The following is a 24,031-nucleotide window of genomic DNA, read 5'->3' on the forward strand; positions in this document are numbered from 1 at the left end:
GCAAACAGTAAAAACTGAAACTATCTGCTTGGACTTTCCAGAATATGGTTGAAGCAAAGGATTTCCATTCTTGAATTTAAGATCTGTATGCTAAATAATGGTTGCCCAAATAAAAAAGGAGGAATGCAATAAATAATTATTGGAAGGCAAAGTCATGTCACTGTGTTTTAAATATCTAAATGTATTTTTAAATGGTTTCATAAAACTTTATCTGTTCCTTATTATACCAGATCAGTTTCTCTCTGAGATCAGAGTTAAAGTCAAGAATATGGAGGCATGATTTTATCTTATATTAAACCTGATGGATTATTACTGAGTACTTTCAGACAGGGATGGAAATGTCTAAGTGCTGCATCTTTGGATACCCAACTGCCAACAATGCTTTTATGTGCAATCTTTAGAGACAAGCTGGGCAGTAGCGGTTCTGATTCAGAGTTATCAGGGTTGGACAGAAGATTTTTCATGAGGGAACAGAACGAAATAATGGAAACAGGAAAATATTTAATCATTTTAATCCATTAAGTGACCCAAAGAGTCACTCTGGCTCTGGATGCAGCAGATAAAACTTTTGATCCTGTCTCAATATGGCTGAAGATAAAAGTTCAGCACTTTCATTTTTAGATAATTTTTCAAATAAAACTGTGAAGGTAAAAAATTAAATGGGTCCAATGGAACAAAAATATTTCAGAATGGTATAAATTCTGTTGAATAACTCAACTATTATTCTGAGTCACACTCTGCTTCATAAAGTAGTGCTTATGAAGCAGAGTTACAAAATGATACACTAATTTTCTAGTAATCCTGCACATTCTGTGTTCAGTTTGATGAACTTGCTGAATGACCTTTAGGACGTCTGTTTGTGCAGGTCCAATCAAATGTCCCAGCTGTAGTTCTTCAGCAGGTTAGTGTTCATCTTAAAATAAAAAAACACAAAACTTTAGAAGAAATGAAAACATGCAGGTCTGTCATTTAGGACTGGATTTTATTCACTGCACCAAGTTTCATGTTTGTTAAATTAAATGTTGATTATGAAGTTAATAGCTTTTTTAAAAATTCATTTGCATCTTGCCTCATTACACTTAGACTTTCACTACTAATAAGCACACGAGTATGCCAAGAATAATATATTTGCAGCTTCAAATTATGATGCAGTTGCATTAGATTTTATTCGAGTCATATTTCATTTCACAATCCATGTTAAAAGTAAATTCGGTCAGCAGGACGAGGCTAACATGAAGATGTTTTTTATTTCTTAAAATAGATTCAGAAACTTTTATTTTACTTTGATTTGTCAAGATTCTTCTTTCTTTTTGTTTCAAGGTCATTTATGTGCAAAAGCACCAATTAAATCTTACAGTGAGATATTATTTTTCTTATAAATATGACGTAAAATACTATTCGGCTTTTAGTTAAATCAGACTTGTTTATGTGTAGTTATCAATAAATATCAGCCATTTTCCAGTGCATACAATCTGGTCCAAATCATATTTTAGGCAGATTTGTTTAAACAGAATCTTTCATCAGAAAGTTCTGAGCTTTTCACATGTTGATGTTAGAAAACTGCATACAAATGATCAAATGTTCACCAAAGGGATGCTGTTAATAAAATGTTTGGTTTTTTCTCTTTCAAAAAAGAAATTAAATTATTAGTTTATTTGCATTTTTATATGTTTTTAACATTGTATAAAATAATCTTAAGGGATTAAATAAAATATCTGCAGAATTGTGTTTTTATTTTTTTATACAATTACTTGATTTATCGTCTGAATAATTAATAATATTGTGAACTTAAATGTTGGGTTTTCATTATCTGCAGACTGATAATAAACACATTTAGCAGAACTAAAGGTAATGACTCTTTTTCATGAATGACTGACTTTTCAGTAATATCCTAATTTATTGGCTATGTGTGTTTTTCTGCAGATGAATCCTGCCAAGCTTATTGATCTTTTCCACTTACATGATTGAATTTTTGGGCTTTTAATGAGGATGGATTGCTGTGAAATTTGGTTCTAGAAGATAAATCCTGATTAAATTTGTGATCCTTTGACTGATGAGGAGCTCTTCTACCCACGACTAGAAATAATGAGTTGAATACTGTGATGTGTCACAACACCTACATGGGAACGGTGGTGCAGAAAACGGATGCCCATCAATCTCATTTCAAAAGTTGACTGTTTATAATCGATTCAGTTGAAAATCAGAATGGAGGAAACAGGAAATCAAAATAAACTGTTTTCTTTAGCAGCCATTTTGTTTGCATTGTTATTATACTAACATGATAATAAAAACTGGAAGAATTCAAACCTATCTCGTATCCCAGCTTTTCCTGTGTCTAACACTTTTAGTTTAAGGTCCTAATAACATTAAAGCCGAAGTGCATGCTGGGTCGTTTCCCTACCAGGAGCGTCGCTGCACACAGCAGTCATCAGCATTCATGTCAGGAAATCACAAGACTGGGAATGTCTCACACTATCACAGCTCAGAAAGGAAAAGACAGGTTTCTTTCTGGGTTTAATTCTGTCTCAAGCAAGTATAAAGACAGAGGAGAAAGGCGGTTGTGTGCTGGGGGAACGGCTGTGACCCTGCGACTGATTGCCTGCAGAGAATCAAAGTGTACAAGCTGCTGAAGAGATAACAGTGACGGAAAAAAAGGATTAAAACAAACATGGACCCAGGAAAGAGATACGGGGGGAAAACGCATCCAGCCGGTTTTGTTACAGCAGACTGAGATGTAGTTCTGTCACCGCAGAGCTGGACCGCTGGTTCTGCTGGCCCACCGGCACTTACAGCCCCCTCAGGCCTGATAGTCCATGTTTTACTGCCACATTCTGCTCAGCTCTGGCTTTAGGGTCAGGCCGGGATAATAAGTTCCCCTCATAAAGGAGCGACGCCTCCCTTTATATGCCATGTGTTACATATCGAAGCCAAAACTTATTTCTCTGATCACCGAAGCCATTAGTGGGATAATTACATTTCCTTTACCTTCATTTATGCACATTTAAGTTTTAATTGCATCTTTGAAGGAAAGCTTAACCATATAATTAATTTCTGAATTATCTATAGACTCTAACGTCAGAAAGTTTCCTTCATAACTTTCAAGTTGTTTTTTTTATCCAAGACAAAAAACCAGAAATAGTACACTTGAAGTATTTAGGGATTTTCTTGGGGTCAAGTTCTTTCTTTTAAACAACAAAAGCAGCATTGTGAAAAGAAGGAAATTTAATCAAATATCTGATAGATTAGAAATATTTACCTTTGAAAGGGCCATGTTATATTTTAATACCAATATTTAAAGATACCGGTTAAAGAAAAACTAAATTATTTCCTTACCTCATTTGAAATGCTTCTTAAAAACTGGCTCTTACAAGTTAAAAATGTATACATTTTAAGGTTGTGGCATTTCTTGTTTCTTCAGGATTGTTTTGCTCATCCACATTGTTTGTATTTAATGCCGTTTTGCCACTCAGTCCTTCCTCAGTGTTTCAGCTGCAGCTGGCAGACATTGTGCATTTAAAAGTTCAACCATTTTTTTCTCTGCTTTTATTTGACCTTTTATGTAACCAAGTAAAGCCTTATTTAGTTTAAAAATCCTTTAACAATAGAAACATTTTCTGTGGCAGAAACATTTTCCTGACAGAAAAACCAACACAAACATTCAAACTGACAGATAAATAAGAATCAGGCGATGATGTGATTCTGCCTGCATCCTGTCTGTGGTTGAGTCCTTCACAACCACAAATAATGACAATTTACATCCATTACCGACTCCGTTACTGCAGTGAGGCCCTCAGCATGTTTAATACTCTGCTGCTGCAAACACTGGAGCTGTACTGACCTTTTTAAATTCCTCATAAACATCTTTATATCTTTAATGGCTTCTCCAGGCTTGTAGAGCTGCTTGACTTTGCAGCCACCAACACTGTGAAGAACAGCCTGCATCAGGGATGTTCCACAGAATCTAAATGTTCTACGTTAAAGACATTTAGAATCTTTAGCATAACTTATCCATTTTTAGCAAATGTATGTATATCATCAAAAGCCCCAAGTTAATTACCTGGATTACTTCATGGAAATATCTAAACACATTTTTTTTTAGTTCCAATAGAATCAGACTTTTTGTAGATATTAAATTTAAAATACTGAACTTTTATTATTATGTCTGATTTTTGTTTTACCTTAAATTTACCACCAAAAATTTCTCATTTAGTCAAAAAGCTTTTAGCTAATCACATTACACTCCTCTGATCATGTGACACCAGGGTGATGGGCGGAGCCAAAATGTGCAGCAACGTCATGACCGCCAAATGTTCTGGTGTCACCAGAGGAGCATCATTTTTTATCTTACCCAGTCTAAACGTTTGGCTGTGACTTATCTAATGCACCTGGTCTGCCATAAAGCAACCTTATGAAGCTTACCGGAAATTGCGTGTTTTTTTTGTGCACTGTAAAAAAGCATTCCCCACTGCAAAGAGAGAAGTGAGGAGCCAAACAAGATGGCTGTTTGGAAGCAAGGCCAAGATGGACTGAATGGCTTCCTTCACTTCCTCTGCTGCCAAACACAACTACAGCTAGAATACAATCCAAATACACTAATACTTTGCTTGAGGACTCATGGTTCCTTCCTCTCTGCGTGGTTTTTTCCCAATGGCTGAAGGCCGAGGGTTTCAAAGTGTAGCAGTGCTGCACCACGTTCACCTACATTATCACTATTATTTCTGTTAACTTTATGCTGTTGCTAAACTTGATGTTACAATTATACATGTTTTGATGATGCAAAATATTTAGCTTGCTAACTAAATGTTTAGCTTCAAACTAAAAGTTTTACGTACTACATAAATACTTAATGTGAAGCTACATTTAGCTTGCTAACTACGTATTTAGCATCAAGCTAAAAATTTTGCATGCTAAATAAATATTTAATGTGAAGCTAATTTTTTTAACTTGCTGACTAAATATTTAGTTTGAAATTAACCTTTATAAATGAATGTATAACAAAGTGAAAATATGACATTGAAAATGAACCCCAATCTTTGCTCTTGTGACAAACTAAATAACTCAGATTATTGCTGTTAACGTTTTATTGCATAACTTTACAAACAGAACCAGTTTGGTATCTTCAGATCCAACTTGAAACAATTGCTGTCATGGTCTTGTTTTATTTATCTCCTTACTGCAGCTTTAGGTGATAAAGGTCCATTTGGACCCGGCCCAGGCTTAGTGCAGGTTGCTGTATGTTTGCAGTTACTTTTTCTGTTTTATATTTTTCCTCGTGTCGCGCCCTCTGAAGAACACTTTGGACAGGGGGAAAGTAGGTGATCAAACAAAGGAAGTTTAAAAGAAAAATCTGAATTTAGTTGTTAATCATCCCACCTTTTAAAGGAAAGAAAAATAAAATCTACTCTTGCATAACTGCAGATGCACATTGATAACTGACAGTACTGCGTCTGTCTCCTACAAAATAAATGAATGTTTTCAAGAAGGTGAGCTGTATTTTTTCAACTGCTTCAGAGTGACATCATCAGTCACCCAAAGTCAAACAGAAAACCACAAACACCATTAATAAAGATAAGAAGGAGTGGGAGCCATGTTCTCTGGAGCATCTGACAGCTTTGTTAATGTTGACACTTGGAGTGAAAACATCGTGTCACATTTTTCTGACTCCTCACAAACAGAATCCATTGGAGAGACTGATAAGTCACAGACAGATATTTATGAAGTTCAATTTTTCTATTTTCTCTTTGAAGAAGCAAAACTCAAAAGATTAGGTCTTTATTTGATTCTTTCTTGAAATGAAAATAACATTTCTGTCCCAGAAGCCATAGAATTGTTGAATAACTTTTATTTTAAAAGTTCAGTTCCTCAGAGCTTTGCAAAATCTAATTTTACCTTTTGAACTTTTGTGACATTTTGTCATGTTAAAACCTCAAACTTCAGAGTATTTTATTGGGATTTTATGTGGCCGACTGGAATAACTGGAGGAAAGTGATACATAGGTTTTTCAATTTAATAAAATACTTTCACACTCAGTTTGACTGAGTAAACCTGTTTACAATTTAATCTCAGTGTATACTTTAGCTTTCTAATTTGAGAGAGCATCCATGAACCTGGAGCTGGAATTGTAGTAAAATATTGTTACCTTGACTCGAGAGCTGCATACAAATAAATGCCTTCAACTAAAATAGGAAAAGTTTAAAGAGAAAACCACATTACTTCCACTCTGCCGTTGTGCACCGCTTTTCACACTATTACAAACAAAAACAATAAAATACGATAGTTAGTGGGGTGGAGCATAGTATAGTATAGTATAGTATAGTATAGTATAGTATAGTATAGTATAGTATAGCATAGCATAGTATAGTATAGTATAGTATAGTATAGTATAGTATAGTATAGCATAGTATAGCATAGCATAGTAAAGTATAGTATGGCATAGCATAGCATAGCAGGCGACCTACGCATGAAGGCTAGTAGTCCTGGAACAGCCTCCAGGGTTCGATTCCTGCCTCATCTCTCTGACTGAATTTCACTTGAGCCGCAATAATTCTCATTAAAATAAGTAAACTAGAATACATGGTTAATATTTAGCGCCTTTGAATTATTTATGCATCCTGACTTTATCTTTTTACCCTAATCAGCATGACGGCTTTCCAACCAAATGCTGCTGTTGTGACCTTTCATTATTTCTGAGAACCCAAACGCTGATTTATGTTTATTGTTTGAAACCTACAGGAACAAGATCAAAGCATGAAGGAACCAACAGGAACCGCCAGAGATGCTCTGGAAACCTGACATGACACCAGAACTACGAACAGAACTACACTAGGATCTGGCAAGGACTAACTGAAGCAGAGAGGCTTCAGTGTTGGGGAGGATGATCACCAGAAACGGGTGAGTCTGTAACCGAGTAGAGACATGAACTCAGGCACTGAGAGGGGAAAAAAACTGCACTGGAAATAAAGGAAAACCAAAAACATGCATGGAGAATCAGTTTTATATGGGTTTTGTTCAAATTAATAATCCAGTTCAAGTACAAGCTGGTGCTTTCCTGTGTGGTTAATTATCACAAGTGTTCAGTTTACATTAGATCAGTTTAAAAGCTCCTCTGAGGAAACTATTGATCTCAGTTTAATGTTGGATTTAAACCTTTTATAGAACATTTTCAGGCTGATTCTGTTCTTCAGAGAAGCTGAAGCTCATGGTGTCAAAATGAAACTGATTCCAGATTTCATGTTTTATGGACTTTGCCTGTAGTTGTATTAGTCAGTGTTGGGATGAACCGCTCATTAAATCTTGATGTTTCTTCATGAAGGCGATCAAGCAGAGTGTCAGGGACACTGTGTGGACGAAGGGAAGTCTGTTATTTCTGCCTGTCTAAATTCTGCTCAGACAGAAACTGGGAAATGAATTATTTTTAGTCTTTTAGTTTCAGTTTCTCAGCTGGATTTTCAGTTTTTGTTTCCTGTTTGCGTTCTCGGTTTGTTCTGAAGTTCTGTTTCATTTTCACACCAGCAGTACATCCTGCTAGTCATCATCATTAAATCACCAGAGTTTCTTCTGGCAACTGCAAAAAAGATGTTGTTGCTTTTGTTCCTGTTAGGTCTGAGTTTGTTCTTAATGAATAAAAGATTTAATCATCACATGCTAGAGTGCACACATACATTCACATTCTCTCATTTTCAACCACCTTTTTTAAAACTCTAAAAGAGTTTTAAAAAGTTGTTTTTAATGTTCCTGTTAGGAGGAGCAGTTTATGCTTCATGCACAGCCCTGCCTGCATTTATCCACATATTTAGCTCCAGAACTGTGACAGGAAGTTAGCAGCATCATCAATCTTTATCTTGTAGAACCAGATAATTAGACATTAAGAACTCTAATAAGAAAGCTGTCAGTTTTAGTTTCCTTCTTGTTCCCGTTGAAGCAGCTCATTTACTCTGTTACCCTCTGTCTCTTTCTCACTAAACATTTAGTTATAAGAAAATGGGCTTCTGATGAGATCCACATTTACCACTGAAGCATATAGGAAATGTTGCTCCTGGTGTTTAATAAATAGCAATTTATTGGGATTTGACTGTATTTTCTGCAAGTATTGTTATTGAAAACCTTAATTTGACCAAATTTTTCTAGCGATAGTTTTACATTTTTGGTGCATATCTCAGCAAATGCATTTAGAAGTTATCATACAAACAAAAATAAATCTGGGTTTTTATTGATTAATAAGACGCAGCAAGCTCTGCGCCCTGACGCTGTGGTGGTAAAATTATACCATGAAGTTTTCTGCTCCTACTTTTTTCTGTAAATCTGATCCAAAGGCAGAATTACACATTTCAAAACTTCCCTTGATCTCCCTGAAACCTTTGGATGCAATCTGAATCAGCAACCCAGCAGTAACGGGTCGAACCCAGAACCGCTTGAGCCACCGCCGCCTTCATCACACACAGAGCCGAAAACTCAACCATAAATCAGACGAGTTGATCTGCTGGCCGTCTGATCAGGATGTAGCCCTGCAATGAGGCCAGGATGACAAGACCTTAAACCAAAGGCCAGGTAATGAGCCAGTCATTTGATTCATGTGTTTTCATGCAGGGTGAGGTCTGACTTTGGAAACCTCAGCCATTATAAGTGCTGGATTGGAAGTTACTTCGGCCTCCAGGCTCCTCACTGCACTGAAGAACAAACCATCCAAAACCTCCCAGAAGCTCTGGGCGAGCTGAAAACCGTCAGGACGCATTCAGTCACAGAAAGTCGTGAGCACACTGTTAGACTTTCAGACCATTCATGTTTCATTATATGGGAAGAAGAAATGTTGCCTTTTGTATTTTGAGTCCCAGCTTTATTTGAACAAACTTATTTTGTTTCTCTGCAAAAAGTTGTCATTGAAAAGACCAAAATCTTTTCTAACCACCTAAACTTCAGTTCTCCACTGATGTACGATCCACTTAATCCCCAGCTTAGCCCCTGACATAAATACGGCATCGCTGTTAATATGCTTGTTTTTTTAACTCCTGTTTTATGGCTGCTTGATGAATGAGATGTATTAACCCGAGCCAGAGACTGATTGTGCCGTCACTGGACGGGACACACAGCAGACTCAAACAGACAGTGAAGAATAGCAGCTCTGTTTTCTGTCTGTCGTTCTGCTGCACCAATAGCGTCTATTTAGAAACCGATAGAGTAGAATCCTGATGATTCTAATCATCCGCAGCAGCTTTGACCTAAACATTTAATTTGAGGTAATCTGTATTTTAAGGTTTGGACATACTTAAGCAGCTTAGTTTAGTGATGCATCTGAATGAATGTGTTTGTACAGGAGGACTAAAATCAATCCGATCTGCTGGATGTGGAGGTGAAAAGTGCAGCCGAGTGGCTCTGTGTCTGTCATGAACAACCGGGTCGGTTCAAACGGTTCTGCTCATGTTGTTGACTTTTCTGTTGTGCAGAAAAGATGAACAGATTCCAGAAGATAACCTTGTTTCCAGTTGCTGCTATCATTAAAGGGGCGGTATTACAGCACAGTCAAGTAACTTTTACTTTCAATTGTCAAACTTAACCTATATATATGTATATACAAACTTAAGTTATGGTATATACCATAACTTAAAGTACAAGGAGGCAAAATGATTCCTCAAACATGAATGCATGAAGATTCATTCATCTTTAAATAATAAAAACCTATTTTTTAATTCAAATCTTCCAGTATGAAGAGTTTTTGTCTCCAGAGATCAGTTACATTTATTCCTTCTTTTAAATGGCAAAAATCTGGAAACAGAAAATCAGGAGAAATGGAGCTGTAGAGAATAGAAAAGAGAACCTGATGGACAAACCATTTAGTCCGTGTCTTACTGAAGCGTTTTCTGCTTTATGTCTGGACTGTTTACACTGTCAGGATCAGGGAAATGTGCTGAACTCATTTGGTAAATAGACATAGTTGCTAATGATGTGTGTAATCCGCTGATCTCTCGGTGTTGACATTGCTGATGACAGTGAATGAGGGAGTCTGAAAGGTAATTAGTGAGTGTGGTTATGCAGGTAATCACTTGTTTTCATATTTCCTCCCAGGACTGAGCCGCGGGTCAGTGTTCAGAGTCTGGGCCTCTTCCAGGTTCACAGCTGGAAATTCCAGACAGCCCTTATAGAAAGAAAGAAATACAATTATATTTGTATAAAACAGGCCACAATGCAGGCCTTTAAACTTTTCTACTTGGGTCAAATGTTCTGGTTTTCCTTCTACAAGTGTATCACAATATCATTCTGGGTTTTTGGTCCACTCCCCCTGACAGAACCGGTGGAACTGGGCCTAAAACAAAACCAGCTAGGATGAGTTCAAGCTAATGGCTGGAAGCTGAGGAGTTCATTACTGAGACCCTCAACGCTGCGCTGGTAATTAAAATGTGAAGATTTTTTTTTGCCATCTTAAATTTCTCATGTGTCACATTACATTTTCACTGATTTAAATCGTATTAAAATCCCCCCCAGTCTTCAGACGACGTTTGGGTTTCAGGACATTAGGAGCTTCGCTGCAGATCCAGAGTGAATATTGTAGAAACTGAGACGTTTTAGGGTGAAAATGTGTTTTTGGAGAAAAGCAAAAACACAGGAATCAGCAGTTTGGCATCAAGTTAGTTGAAATTTTAAAATGAAATCTGTCAGAACAATCCTGTTCTCCTATAGAGGAGCGTAATGGTAACGACCCTTTGAGTTCCTGGGAACAAGAAAGCTTAATCCAAGCAGCTAATCCAGATAATCCAGACCTGATATCAGGTGATTCTTCTGTCAGGAAGACAGAGGGAAAGTGTCCTGCCGTCTCCTGGTCCTAACAGAGACATTGTAGTTACAGAAGGTGATTAGTGCAGCCTGGCGGTTCTTCCCTGTGATCCAATGACTGACTTTCACATCGTCCTTATCGTTCCCACTCAGACCGTCACAGAAGCCCCACAGACAGATGAGATGAGATCAGCTGTGAAGAAGCCTTGTTAATGTTGCAGAGATGTTTATCGTGTTCGGTTTTCCATCAGCAGAAGTTTAACGATCGTTCTGATGGATGTTATCTGTGTGAGATAGCATCCTGCCTCCTTTAACCTCTGTTTTATATTGAGCTCAGATTAATTTAAACTCAAATCAACACTTTCTGCTTTTAGCTCCAGGGTCTGGCTGGAAAGCTTGGCATCACTTGAAGGCTCATCAGTAATCGGGACGTAACAACAGCACAGCCTGAAGACAAACCTGAGCTCTATTATTTATGATAAAACGAGGCTTTTCTTATGAATTGTTTTCTAATCTAATGTTTATGGCTGGATTGCAGAGAATGAGATGTTTCTGATGGGACTGAAATAATTAATCATGATTAATCAATTATTGAAATAATTATCAAATAATTTAGTAATTTAATTGTTAAATGAACTATAGAAAGTGCAACACAGAACTGAAAAAAATAAATGGATAAATATTTTGCATTTAAGATTAAAAACCTTCTTGTTTGTGAATTAGTTCAAGTGGCAGTTTGAGCTTCACCTGTGAAGAAATTCTCCTGTCAAACACATTTTACATCCAGTTATTAACCTGTTAATTTAAATGATAATCAACAGATTATGTAACGTATTACATAATGAATTGATGTTAAAGCAGGCAGAAAGATTATTATTGAAGTCTTTTTTAGCTCCAGACGCATCCTTTAATGAATCAGAATACAATTAATCATCAGAATAGTTGATTAAAAACTCTCCTTGGTTGCTGATCGAGTTTCTGAATGTTCCCAGTTTTTCCTGCAGCTTCACTGGTCTATAAAAGCAGAGAAACAGGTGAGATGATCAAGTGAGTCATGGGGTAACATGCACTTTGTCTCCACTCCTAATTAGTCGGTGAGTAAAACAGTTCAGCTTCCTGTACGTGTTCAACACAGACATGCCAGATTATTACCATGTTCATGTTTTACCAGGTTTTTCTCTCCAGTTTAAGGCTTTAAAACACATTACTGTTTTTAATTACTGCTGGAAGAACCTTCAGACTCCCATTGTACAATCACGTTCTAAATGCAACCATGAAACATTCATCTAACCATCTCATTACATGTAAACAAACTGTTTTTTACTGGACATATTTACTGGGGATTCTTCAGGTCATTCAGAGAGCTGGAGAGGAAAACCTGCAGGATTTGAACCGACATCGTCAGAAAATGCAGAAAATGTCCAAGAGTTCTGTTTTATGCCCAAAGGTTCCTCTGTAAGCTCCAGCTGTGGTAAATATTATAGGAGACTGTAAGTTATTTTAATTGTAGTACAACAGTTTACAGCAGTGCTGAAAACTATTGGATTTAATGAGATTTTGTTAAAAATTATTTCTATGTGTAATTAGTTTCCAAAGAAAATAAAAGTTCTCAAAAGTTAGTTGTTTTTTTTTTTAATGAGTGCCACTGTAATAATATATCCATCTAAATCTTTTTCAAATGTTTTCTGATCTGTGTTCCTGCATCTAAACCCTGCAGCGCCTGAGCAGCTCTAGTCTGCTGGGTCATTAGGAAATCGATTCCCTCGCTTGTTTCTTCTCCTTCTGTCTAATCTCACTCACACTTCCTTGTGCTCTGCTGTGTTTCAGGTGCCAGTAGTCCGTGTCGCTGTAATGTACTCGCCTCAGTAATACGCAGTAATAACAGCCGTGCTCTGGGTCAAAAGGTCAGGAGATGGGAATCCTGCTCTCACTGCTGTTCTTCATCCTCTGCTGTGATATGAAACATCATCTGTCTCTCCTAATCTCTTCCTCCAACACATTGTATTCAGCTTCAATAAATATCTGCTGTGGATAAATAGTGTTTTGCAGCTTTAAGTGCTCGTGTGTGTCAGATCAAAGTCAGTCCCAGAAAAACATATTTTGTGACAACTGGTCCTTTCATATTTTCTGATGGAAATAACCGCATTGATCTCATGTCAGTATCATTATTGGAAACAATCAGTTTATTGAAAACATGCCGACTGAATGTTTTAGTCACTGGAACATTTTTTATTGATGTCAGAAGCTACAAGAAGAACAAACCAATTCATTGAATGAGAATGTTTCACTAAGGGAAACATATTTAGATGAATTACATACAGTGATGCTTTCTTTTCCTTTTGCTGTTGAAGCTGTTGCTGAACTGCAAACCTTTATTAAGAGATTGCTGCATCCCGAGTTTAATCCCAGCAGCTCTTAGACTCTGGAATAAAACAAGGTTCACTTAGCGCCGCTAATGTTTTTGACAAAAGACAGCTTATAATTTGTGATTAAACAGCTATTCAAATAATTGTGTTATTATTATTAAATAATCAGTATTTCTATTTACTTTTCAAGGTTTTCAAATAAAGAAAAACAAACTTTTGTGGAAATGAGAATAAATACATTTTATTTTGAAAGATGGTTGATATTTGTGGAAAATGATGTAGAAAAAAAAACAAGTTTTCAAACTAAAGTCAGTAGTAATAACGTCAGGTTATAGATGACGACTCTAAAAGCATCACTGCTCCCAAAAAACTGTTTACATTCCTGCTGTTATTTGCACAATTTCTTTTATTTCTTACAACTTTACAACCACATTTTGGACATTTCTTTTCCTCAGAACATGCCGTTTTACTCACTGCTCTGTATTTTCATACTGTGAACGTTCCCTTACTGTACAATACCTGCATATTTTCCAAAAGATGCTTTTTATTCTGACATAAGAACCTCATCTGAACACATCTTCTAATTTATTGAATATTTCTGTAAATGTCAAGTCATTCTCACTTTTCCTCACTGTATGCTTGTTTCAGTGCTAACATTCACACTGAAATTGATGAGTCATTTTCTTGCCTTTGTCCTTTGAAATGTTTCCATTTGTTGTTTCCTGATGGCGGATCTGAGCAGGCGGTTGGTGAGATGATGGGATGAGTCGGTGGCCGGCGCAGCATCAGCAGCAAATCGTTTCACTTAACCACAGCCTGGAGAATCTCTGAGGTTTGCCACAGGGACCTTTGACCTCTGCGCCGGTCCTTCCTGTTGCCACCACTGTCTAAAGCTGCGTTTATGGATGCATCAGGAAACTTTAACTTACTGATCAGCTGAGGTGTGCAGCATTGTTTGCTCCACAGCCAGGACTGTCCTTGATTGTCACTCAGTTCAGGTTCCACTGCCACCTGGAGGAATGATGAGTTTTCCTCTAATGGCTTCTAAAGTAGCTTCCCGCAGTGGGAGCGTCGGCAGCCAGCATATGGTGCCCTGTTGTTCACAAATGGCTGAATGGGAAAAACAGGGAAATATTTCAGGATAAATGAAGCAGTTTGGGTTTTATTTGGGCTGCCATGGAAACGTCTCTGTTGTGATTTTTACTTTTAAACCTATGCATGTTGCAGCTCTGCAACCAAAAGTTAATATAAAGCTTTAGGTTCAGATGGAAAACATTTTGACTGTTGGACACGCTCAGTGTGGATGATTCATGAGGAAAGCTTTGCATTTGCAGAGGCAAAAGACTGAAAGAAAATAGATCTACTTTTATTTTTAGGTATCATCCATTTCTCCATGTGATATCTGCAAAGCTTTGTGACAAGGTCATGCATCACAGACATCCCTGCGCTCATCCATCAATGATCTAAATCCGTCCTGAGACCAGATGGGATTTTTTACCCACCTTCTCTCATAATATACAATGGAAGCCTAAAGAAAAAAGCCAAAAAAACTACAACAAAAATTCTCTTATTGTTTGACATTAAAACAGGCAAAACGTTTTGTGTTACTTTATTGATCCCAAAGGAAAATGAGACATTGTTATGGGGATGTCCTGGTCTTTTATTCTTCTCAGATTGTTTCATAACATTCAATTTAAATAGAGATTTATGTGGAAGGATTTTAAGACAGAAAACATTAAACATCAGGATCAGAAATGTAAAAGTCTGGTTCATCCTTGGATTCACTTTTCAGATGACTAAACAAAGTAGAGCCAGATCTTTAATGCATTCATTTCTATTAATTAATTACTTAGATTTTCATGTTTTTAAATTTTTTTTTTTTTACATACAAAAGTCTCAGGCTGGATTTTTTTGTTTAGTCGTTAGTTTGTAGTACGCCACTACTAGAAACTAGAAACTTCTAAAGTTTTAGGAAAAACAAACGCTAACATTGATAAAGCTCATTAGCTTTCTGACAGAACAAAATGAGAAATGCACAATTATCTGTCTGTCACTAACATGTGATGGGTGTTTGGTTTGTTTAATGTAGAAGAGTAATGGACCAGGAAGTGACCCTGTGGAACCACAGAAATACTTTTTCTTGATGAAAACCAGCTGAGAACCAAAGACGGAGAACCCAATGTCGTTATCCACAGTGTGAAAGTCCCACTGAGTCCAACTGAACTCTGTTACTGTTGGACTTATTAACCCATTTTTACACAGCAACAGGCTCCAAACATGATGGATATGTTTGATTTTTACAGAAATGTATTCATCCAGTCGTGTGTGGAAAAGTATTTTATTTCGGAATCAGAGTTCAGATGATATTTTATCCTTGTTTAACTGCAGAAAATAAATGGTTTATATAATAAAAAGCAGCTTGTTGAAGATTAAGTGGGAACTCAGTCTGTTGGGAACAATTAATAATATTTTATGTCTTGAGCCAAATGATGTTAAGTTAAATGTTAGAGAATAGAACAAGAGGAAAGTTTTGATTTATTATCTTCCTGATCAGAGCTGGAGGTTAGAGCTGCAGGCTGACTGGAATAAATTGATATATTATCTGACAATGTACTATTAATCAATCAAAATGAATGCATTAAAGTCCCAACCCTAAACATATCAGAAAATTCTTTTTAGAACAGCAAATTCTTACAATGACGAGACATTTTTATTTCCAGGTATTTCTGGTTCTTATATGAGTAAAATCCCATAATTATGAACTTGCATTGTTTATAGGAATGAGCATTGATGAGCAAATACTTAAAAGATGAAGTGAAAAAGAAAAGATTTCTTGATCTTATGAAATGAACAGTCTGGTTTGATTTCTCTCCATTCGGAGGCTCAACCAGCAGGTGTTACTGGGAGTTCTTGAAATCTTTTCCACTTAACTTCTCTGGAGATGAAGCAACGGTTAATGTGCTTTAACGACTCATCTCAACTTTTACTTGAATTTGATTACAGTTCATTTGTTCCAGCCAGAGGTTCTTCCTCTGCTGTTAAAGAACCATGGAAAGAAAATGAAAATAATTTGAATCACTTCATCTTGTGACTCAAAACAAAAACTCTGTTTGTTGCATTGATCAGCTTGAAGTTACTGGTCATGATGAAGAACTCAGCATGAGTTGTGATTTTTCATTGGTCAGCACTGTTTGCAAGAGAGCAGTGATTATGTTTTGAAGGACGATAGCAGGAAGTGATGACAGAAGCAGAAATGTTGAAGTTTTTTGTAAATGGAGCAGGTTGACGGCTCTTTTGCTCAAATCTAGAGTGAAATGTGTGACGTCGCGTTTGATGTCCGATTCAAATATACGCCTGCTGTTTGAAGGGCATTAATTTGACAGCTGACGAGTAACAGCAGCACAAGGGTGAATTAATAATTCATGACAAAGTTTCACTCTGGCTTTGATCCTTTGCAGGCCCACAATGTCAGTTTTGATAGCAGTAATCCAGCAAATGCTTGAACTTAAAGTTCTTCAGCTTTGCTCATTCAGAGCAAGAAGAGTCTGCTGTCTGCTTTCACTGGTAAACTTCTTAGAAATAAAAATAGACTTGTTATGCTTCCTTTTAAACAAGTTACAATATTTCTATGAGCTATTAAAACAATTTCATTACATTTTCTGTACAAAATCACTCCGATGAGATTTCAACTCCTCAGTTCTGCATATTTTGATCTCCTTTCAGAATGTGCTGTTTTAGGACTCAAACAGATGCACAATTGTGAGTCAGAGCCAGAAGCATAAGAGGAGCCTCTAGGGTGCTCAAGTCCTCGAGAGCAACTTTTAGATGCATCCTTACTCCAACCGACCAGGATCAGCTCTGAACAGACCTGCTAACGAGCCGTTCATTTGATTCAGGTGTGAATCAAATAAAATAAAATTAAAAATTCAGGTGTGAATCAAATAAAAAAACCAAGCTGTTTTGAAACAGATCGTTTTTTAGACACTAAAAGCATTACCTTATTGCCAGAAAACAGCTGAATGTTTTATTTTAAGCACTTGGACTGTTTCTAGAAGCAGTAGAGTCACAAAAATGTGACAGCAACACACCAAAATCAGCTAAATGAAGTTAGGAAATTATATGCTAATATTCAGCTAAAAAATGTGGAATATGTACAGTACGTACATTATTCCACAGAACACTGTTCTAAAAGTCAAAAGGTTTGCTGTTTTTATTTAGCTGAAGGCTCCTTTTTGGCTACTCAGAACAGGAAATGAATAAAATAGCTGAATAACTACTTCAACATGTTGGTAATCAGATTTTGTTTCAGGCAAGAATGAGAAGTTTAATATGTGAAAAGTGCCGTATTACTGAAATAAACCTCAGCTCTTTGTTTAGGGTCATTTACTTAAAGCAGATAATTTGCATTTTAATGTTTTATTCTTGAATCTGAAACACTTGATTTGACTTTTCAGAGAATCTAATCAGGGGAATCAGCTCTGCTGGAATTCCCTCAGGCATCACACAGCGTTAATAAAAGGTTACATAACCTGCGGTGTAGCCTCCTAAAAGCAAAGGCTTCTATTAGAAACAGAATCCTGTCAGCAGAAGCAAGATGAATTTCTGACTTGATTGTGGTTTCTGTGCAGACTCATGTTTCAGTTTGGTTTGTTTCAGGTCACCTGTCCTGTCTGATAGAAACATTTTCCACCTGTGCAACATGCATAAAGCCGATCATCCCGTCCCGAGCGGCTGGCCATCAGGTGTAGCCCTGTGGTTGATGACTCACCACACACACATGCAAATATGAACACAAACCAGTTAACCTGACACACATTTCTACGCAGGAAGAATATGTAAATTCTTTGCAGAATGACTCACTCAGGATCCTTTTTGCTGCAAGGCAACAGCGCTAATAACAACTGGGACAGAAAAAATTATGCACAAAAGTTAATGTTATCAGGATTTCTGTCACATTATGTGTCAGATTAAAAGTATCTTTTGAAAGTAATAACCATTTAAATAGGTATTAACCATACTTTTCACTGAGCCCACATTTCTGTTTTTAAAAATACGTTTTTTGCTGGTCTGATCTAATATAATTTAAAATATCATATTTTCATTAAAAATCATCATAATTATCAGAAATAGCTTAAACATCCATTTATGTGTAAATGATTTATGTAATGTGTCTATTTAGTGGCAAAGTTGATCAATTCTTAATTTATTGAACTGTCTTCATCACAGGTCTTTAGCTCAGAGAATAGACTTTAAAATACTGTCAGTTTATAAATGACTGAACGGTTTAGCAACACAGTACAGTAAAGATCTGATGTTGTCGTATCAACCGTCCAGAACCTCTCAGGTCTTCTGGTTCTGGTTCTGCTCTGCATCCAGAACCAGAACCAAACATGGAGAAGCAGCATTCAGCTTCTATGGACCGCAAATCTGGAACAAACTTTCAGAAAACTTAAAAACAGCTGAAACACTGAGTTCCTTTAAACCCAGACTAAAATCCCAGCTGGTTAGAGCTGCTTTAGAAAGATAATCATGAAACATTAATCAATAATCTGATGTGCAAAATGTAACGTTGTTGGCTGTGTTTCTACAACTTTGTACTTTTGTGCTATTATGATGTAAAGCACTTTGCAATGTCTTGTTGCTGAAAGGTGCTATACAAATGAAATTTGATTGATTGATTGATTGATTTATATAGAAATTGTCGTCATAAACCAAAATAAAGAATGTAGAATCAGTGTTTGTATTTTGATTTATCATGCATGTTGCAGTTATTTTTATGTTTTTAATTGTATTTGTACTTTTATTGTATTTGTTCTTTGCAAAACCACATTGTCTCCTGTAAATATTAAACTGTCTTGATCAAATGAAAATCTGTTGTAGATTTTAGAAAATTATATACAGAACTCTTTCTCACATTTAACTGAGGCTTTTTGAAGAATGAGAAAATGATCAGCATGTGATCGATGCTCACAGATGAATTTCTGCAGCTGCAACTGAAGCAAAAGTTATTTTTCAAAAACCAAGAGGCTGAACACGTACACGCCACGCTTTTCAGATTTGATTGTAAAGGTAACGGTAATTTTATTTCCATAGCACATTTTCAGCAACAAGGCAATACGAAGTGCTTTACGGGACTTAAAAGGAAATTCAAACAAAATAACAAACCAAAGGAAAAAGCAAAAGAAGAAAAAGAATCTAATGTTGATCTGAAGTCTGTAAACTAGGAGCTCCTGTTGTAAAAAGATTTGAACACCCTGAATCATTTTCCTTCCTTTGCTACAAGGTGTTTCTCTACCACATAAAATCCCAATAAAATACAGTAAATTGTGTATTAGTAATGTAATGAAATTTCACTTTTGGCAGACATTGTGCAGCACCAGCAGCAGGCTGGATTCACATGCTGAGTTCTGATGCAAATAAAAAACTTTCATCATTGTGTGGTTAGTTACTAGTCTCTGATTTTCTGTTTCCCACAGATTTAAAGCCATAATTTTACATAAATGGGTAAAACAAGAAACGGCATCAGATACGAGACTATTTCTCACCTAGATTTCTACCTCATGCATTCCTGCTACAACAAGGCAATCGAGGAAAAAATTTCACTCCAAGCGACATCTGCCTTCCTGGTGCTGAGCTCCATAAGGGCAATAATCTCTCACAACTGTTGTTCCTGCTGTTCGGCCATTTTCCCCAACTGTCTCTGCACACAGCCAGAGAAGTGATGAGAACATAACCAATGTTTTTAAAGGAGATTGAGCCACACGCTGTTCCATGTACTATTATTTTTGTTTTTAATTTTAGTGACAGATGATAAATGACTTGCTGTTGCCTGAAATGAAGCATGAAAAGTCAACAGCAGTGATGAGGTGAGCAGCACAGCCTGCGTCTCAGCTGCAGCGAGCGCGCTCTGTGCTGCGTCTTCCTGTCTTTGTCCTTGGTCACAGCGAGCTGCACGGCTGGCTTCACTGATTATCACTGTACTGTAATTAGTTCAGGCCTGCCTCTCTTCCACACGCAGCCCATTAAGTCATTAATTCAACAAGCTCCACCTGTGCTCCTCTATCATGATCTGTGTATTAGTGCTGAGAGGAAAGGTTAAATAGTGCACAAATTGTGACACATTATGTGTTGAAGAAATAGTTGTTGCAATATTTCATACAGAAATCAACTGACTGATAATTCTCTGAGTTCATCAATGCCTCTAAAAAAGAAGTGGACACTTTACATGCAGGTTTGTGATTTGAACCCCGGACCCTGGTAGGCTTCCAGAACTCAAACAGATTTAAAAAGCATACAGGTTTTAAATATTACAACCAGTAAAATAAAAGTAAAATCAACCTTTTAAGAAATGACTAAAGTCAATATCAGAGCCATAAAAGCTTTCTATGCACATTTTAGTTATTTATTGAGTAAAATATGATTTTACTCAGTTTTTAATAATTTACTGAGTTGTTTAATTGTGTTTTATTTTGAGTATTTAATTCCTTTATATTGTTGTGTGTTAAACTGTCTTCTTATTTTAGGGTTTCTTTCACTTATTTCTGATGTTCTGTACTTGTACAACCCTTCAACCCACAAGTCAAAACCACACACACTGATAAAGCAAATAAAAAATAAATAAATGAAAAAAAGCAAGATATATATGATAGATCGAAAAAGTGTGTGAACGCAGAAACTTTTTATACCTGCAGTTTTTTACATAATCGAAATCAAAACGCAGATTCGTCCCTGTATATTGTCCTAAAATCTACGTGGAACCTGAGTCTGCAGACAAACTCCTAAAATAAATAATCACAAACAAACCTTGTTGTGTTTTTTCACTAAATGATTTCTACTAAATATTTGCATCTCGCGTGTTTTAATCCGCAGCCTGTAGGATCCCGACTCGCCTGTAGGAGTCAGTAAGAGCCTCCTCTCGTTCCCCAAACTTCCTTTTTGTTCAACTAAAAACCTCTGAATAACGGACACGGTGAGCTGACAGGGGGGCGGCCGGGAAGCAGGACGTCCCGGACACTTTGTTCAAGTAAAGAAGCAGGAAAGAAACTCTGAGCTTTCCTGACCGCTGCACAGTTCTGGGCTGAGCTGAAGTTCCCTGGAAGTGAGTTCATTTCCCCGCCTCTGCTGGCCGCCTGTCCCCCTGTCTGGACTGTTAGCGGCCCCCGCAGAACAAGAAGACGTGAACCAGGTAAGTTATTGATCTGAAAGCTGCTGAAATCCCGCCGAACCTTTTAGCGCTTCGTGTTGACAGGAAGGTTCTGCGTTTTTCCCAGTTTAAACTGTTCAGGGTTTGTTTGGCGAGTTTCAACACTTTCTATCAACATTTGTTAATGTCATAAAATGAGACAGCAATGTCTGGCATCTGTGTAATAACCGAAAACTGCAGTCAATTTTATGTGGAGTTTATGCGGAAATATACCGTTTTGTTGTAATAAGAGTTTTATGGTTTTAGTTTGTCTGAAGTGTTGTCATAGCCAGTGGCGGTTCTTGCATGAATGGCGCCCAGGGCGAACCTCTCCCTCTGAAACCCCCTCACAGTTAAACAGACACTCAAAGCTGTCTGATTATATAGTCAAATAGGGAAGCTAATTTTGAAAAATATGGAACATAATGGCCTGTTACAGGGGTGTTTGGGCCAGAAATCCAGATTTCATTTGGTTATATGCTGATTTACTTGAGATTACAGCTAGATTTAGTTTAAAAACATTCTATTTGACTCTGGGAAGATGTTTCTATGTGCCAAGATTCTGTACATTACATTTACTTTCCGTGGCTCTAAAGTATGGTGTGGTATTAGAGCCACAATTAAGACCTTTGCACACCCAACATTGGCTACCTCCTTGTCTCAAGAGGCTGTATCCATTCTGAAGCTAGCTACTGATTTATATGATAAGATAAGTCAGCACCAGTAACTGAGCAGTTGTCCTTGAGAAATGAGAATGAGACTACTGCCTTGCATTAGCTTTGGAGAGGCTAGTGACTAGCAGGCCTTGGTGGTTACTGACTGTGAACTGGAAGAATCCTTTGCTGGCCATTAGTCTGGATAGGCTAGCGTTAGCACTAGATATGTTGGCGTCATCCTTGGTTGGGCTAGCTACTATTGCGTTCCTTGGCAGATCAGCCGCGATGTCCACTTTCTTCTTTAAATAAAACTTTATCAAAAAAAGTGGTTGGTGGTCATGCAGTGTATGTAAGCGACATACATTATCTGCGTTGTTGTGTTCTTTTGACAGACTTTACTGTAATTCAACACGACACCAAGAACAAACGCTGTACTTTATGGAGCTGAAGTTGGCTTCTGCCATAAAAACCATCTGACTGAGCAGATCAGCTGGAGATGAAGTGACTTATGTGCCTTGATTATTGGACCAAACCAACTTGGAGAACCCAACCTAACCCAGGAGTGTTATGCTAAAATCTAAATTTATTATTAATATTTAGTTTTTGTTGGGTAGTTCATAACAGAGCAGATTGTTATTGACTGGACATGCAAATAATCTGTAGAAAACTCTAGAAGTTGGGGATAACTGAAAGATAACTCATATTTGCCACTACTTGGCGCCTCTCCCAGCCTGCCGCCCTGGGCAGAAAGCCATAGAAATCTAAAACACAGCTGGTCAGAGCTACATTATTGTTTTGATGCTCTATTTTTGGTTGTGTCATGAGGCTGTCATGCTGGGGAGCATTGAGACCAAAATCTGGCCTTACAGTGTTCAGTGAAATACTTTGTTTACAGACGTTATGTGTTTCAGCAGGAGGAATAGTTTAATCCTGATTGGTGAAAGTTAAACACTTTTCTTCTAAAGTAAATTTTCAGAGGGTTTGACATGAAAGTTTTGATCACAGTGAAAGTTTACAGGAATGTGGAGAATGAAAAGCAAAGATTCGGAGTCAGTGCAGATGCAACAGCTGAGTAAGATGCTGCTCAGGAATGTCACTGCCTCATGCAACAGCCAGGCAACAATCATGCAACAGTCAGGCAACAATCATGCAACAATCATGCAACAGTCAGGCAGCATCTGCATCGTAGCTGGAATTCTGCACTGATTTATCCTACGGCTGCTGATCAGACCAGTTTCCAGTTTCCAGTTTTGTTTCAGGTCTGACCTGATTTGATCTTATTTTGAAAGAATACCATATTCAGATTAAAAAAAAAACTTAATAGGAAATTTTATTATTTATCTTTTTACAGAATTTGAACCAGGTGAAACTAAAACTGTTTTGAACATACTGACAGACAAAAGTTTTCTTTATCTTAAATGCTAAATTGTATTTATTTTTCAGACAGTTTTGGCTTAAATACTGCTGAGCATGTTGTTCTGTCAGCAAGTTATCTTTTTTTAAGTGGTTGTACTTCAGTCATTGATTTAATCAGTTTACTAAATTGTTTGATGATTATTTAAATAATCGATTTGTCACAATTAATTTGATTAATCAGTTCAGCCCTAAACTGATTGGTACATCATTAATTCATACTCCAACCAATCAGGACATTTCTCATTGCTGTCAGTAATCTGAATATTTAATTGACTGAAAAAGGCTGATATAAAGTAAGTAGCAGGATAAAAGTGAATTGTGTTTAAAGCTGTTAAACGTTATAAAGAAAGCTCTACATACTGTTAGTGTCTATTATTCTGTTTAAGATCCTGTTGTAAATTTAGTACTTGCTTTAGACTTTTCAACAATTATCTTTTAGAAATCAACATCTGTTTAATTCAATATGTTTCATACTCATCCTATATCACTCACACACGTTGTTGAAACTGTAGACAAAAATACACAACGCATGTCCTGAAGTCAGGAGGTCGGATGAAAGCAGCGGCTTCGTTTCAGGCCGAATGCTCCAGCTGTGCTCTGCAGCGTGCATCAAGGCCAGCTGCTGCATGTCACGGGTGAAAGGTCAT

At 37.0% G+C, this 24,031-nt stretch overlaps 1 protein-coding gene and 1 long non-coding RNA gene across 2 annotated transcripts in view; both read left to right on the forward strand.

Annotated features, from left to right (window-relative positions):
• Positions 1 to 6,732: 6,732 nt before the first annotated feature.
• On the forward strand, positions 6,733 to 15,547 carry LOC114151417 (uncharacterized). Its single transcript, XR_003596936.1, has 2 exons — positions 6,733 to 6,891; positions 12,592 to 15,547. It is a non-coding gene; the product is annotated as an uncharacterized LOC114151417 (long non-coding RNA).
• Positions 15,548 to 21,066: 5,519 nt separating this feature from the next.
• Positions 21,067 to 24,031, forward strand: part of tspan9a (tetraspanin 9a) — a 212,769-nt gene continuing 209,804 nt past the window's right edge. Inside the window, exon 1 of the mRNA XM_028035394.1 lies at positions 21,067 to 21,315. The gene's annotated coding sequence lies outside the window, so the exon portion shown is untranslated. The remainder of the gene's footprint in view (positions 21,316 to 24,031) is intronic.

Source organism: Xiphophorus couchianus, chromosome 2 (assembly GCF_001444195.1).
Source record: "Xiphophorus couchianus chromosome 2, X_couchianus-1.0, whole genome shotgun sequence".
Taxonomy (NCBI): Eukaryota; Metazoa; Chordata; class Actinopteri; order Cyprinodontiformes; family Poeciliidae; genus Xiphophorus; species Xiphophorus couchianus.